Raw genomic sequence first — 2,338 nt, 5'->3', positions numbered from 1 at the left:
GCTTGTCATAAATGACCCCATTTAGTTCATTCCATTTATCAATTTTAGAACTCCCATAATGTTCTTCATCTTTCGGACAATCATGCTGTCTCATCAACTCTTGACCTCGAGTGACCCTTGGCCTTTATAGGTGGTTGTCTAAAAGTTAGAAAAACGGCCTTTTCAAACGCGCAAGTTGGATGGACTTTTCTTAGGATTATTTTTTTTTAAGCAGACTAAACACAAAGACAAGAATCTCTGCCTGTGCTGAAAGCAAGAAGTATTTCCGATATATCCAAAAACCCCTGTACAATCTAACACACACACACACACACACACACACACACACACACACACACACACGTACGTACGTGTGAGTGTGTGTGTGTACATTTCTGTCAACGCTGTTTCACTTTGGTTTGTGCCAACAAATGGTAAGTTAAGAATGGAAATGTTTTACTGAAATATAAACCAATGAATAAACAAGACGAAGTCTTATCACGACTTCTCACAATAGTGAAAAATATAGATTGTTTACCGAAAATAAGTATACATATATTTACTTGAACAAGAGCAAGGATGGGGTGGGGGTTCTGAAGAGTTGCGGAACTGTGGAATTTAGTTCCTTAAAAAAAAAAAAACAAAAAAAAACTGCTTAATAGGTTCTAAAAGAGGCTTGCCTTTTTTTCTGTTGTTCTTGGCCTTCGGGCCGGGATCAAAGTGTAGTATCTGTTCTGGCAGATACTGCAAGCAAAGACCATATGTGGGAGCAACCCCACATATAAGACCTTGGTCGATGTAGGGGCAACCCTTCATACCAACTGTCACTATCCAGCTCCCCTACTCCCCGGGGAGTTGGTCCCCATTTCTTCTTCACTCCTCACATTAATAATCGGCCTTGTGCCTAATTTGCTCGGTGAGGGAGCAAATAAATATCCTGTTGTTCTTGACCTTCGGGTCGGGATTAAAGTGTAGCATCTGTTCTGCGGACGCTGCACTTAAGATAATTTGTACCAGTCAATGGAGGGGAAACCCGCTATACTGGGACAATTATTATTTTTGGTAACCAGAGTGCCCGCTTTTTGCCTACTTTTAGGGGAGCTGGTTTTTACCCCACATTAAAAACGGCCTTGTGCCTAATTTGCTTTGGTGGGGAAGCAAATATATATATTAATAGGTTCTAGAATAATTTAACAAAATTAAAATGATCTTCTATCAGAATTTCAAAGCACAATGAATCTTCATGTTTTCGCGCACGCACACACACACACACATATATATATATATATATATATATATATATATATATATATATATATATATATATATATATATATATATATATATACTAGCAGTTCCGCCCGGCTTTGCTCGGGCCCTATGTACTGTTCATAAGGTTATGTGCATATGTATATATTAAAAAGTATGAATATGTAAAGTAATGCCTTTCTATATAATAGTCTTCCTTATGCAAGTATAAATCATGTAGAATATCGGCATGAATATAATTACACGTAATAGTGATCATCTCATAAGAAAACCGAAGCAACTAATAGGGAATTAATTAAAATGAATGTTTAAAAGAATATGCAAATTAGCTAGATCTTGTGCTAGTGAATGCAATTCCACAACAAAATTGTATTTTCTTTTTACATAAATAGAAAAAGGGGTTTTAATATGAATATCAATACATACAAAAGAAAAACGAATTTATAGGAGTATAGATATATATATAGTGTGTGTAAGAGAGGTCGTTACTTATAGACTCCGAAACGGCGAACCCGACCTTTGTTCAAATTTACAGAACTTTAGTGTATAAGTCTGGGAGTGATCTTAGTTAACTTTTGTCTTAAAATATTATCGATAATCGAAACCGTTATTTTTATTTATCTATCATCGGTAAAGCAATTTTTTTCAATGTCGTCGCTTAGCAACAATGATAGAACAACGGGCTGTGAAAATTCTACTGTGGGTAAGTTAATAGCGTGATTTTTGGGTTTTTTTTTTGTTGTTTTCTGCATGACGTTGTCTGTAGGTTCAAAATTCGCACGTACATTTCTTAATGTTTTTTTGTTTTACGTAAACCGGAAGGAAGTTTATATAAACTAATTTTTTTAAAAGAAATATTAGGTTCTCTAGAGTGCAATGTACAATAACATATATTTTGGACTAAGTTACTGCATGGAGGCATCTGAAGCTTCCTCCCGGGCGATTTCACGAATTTCAATGGCAATAAAAACATAGGAATGTGAAATATTCGTTGATCATCATTCAATCCCGGGCAACGTCAGTCTCCTTGCTAGTATATAATTATTTCCACAGCCAAACAACGTCGCAGCCCACAGGAGCCATGACAGCC

This window comes from Euprymna scolopes, chromosome 15, assembly GCF_053919585.1.
Source record: "Euprymna scolopes isolate OS-2025 chromosome 15, ASM5391958v1, whole genome shotgun sequence".
In the NCBI taxonomy this organism is placed as follows: domain Eukaryota; kingdom Metazoa; phylum Mollusca; class Cephalopoda; order Sepiida; family Sepiolidae; genus Euprymna; species Euprymna scolopes.
Note: the sequence above shows the minus strand (reverse complement) of the source record.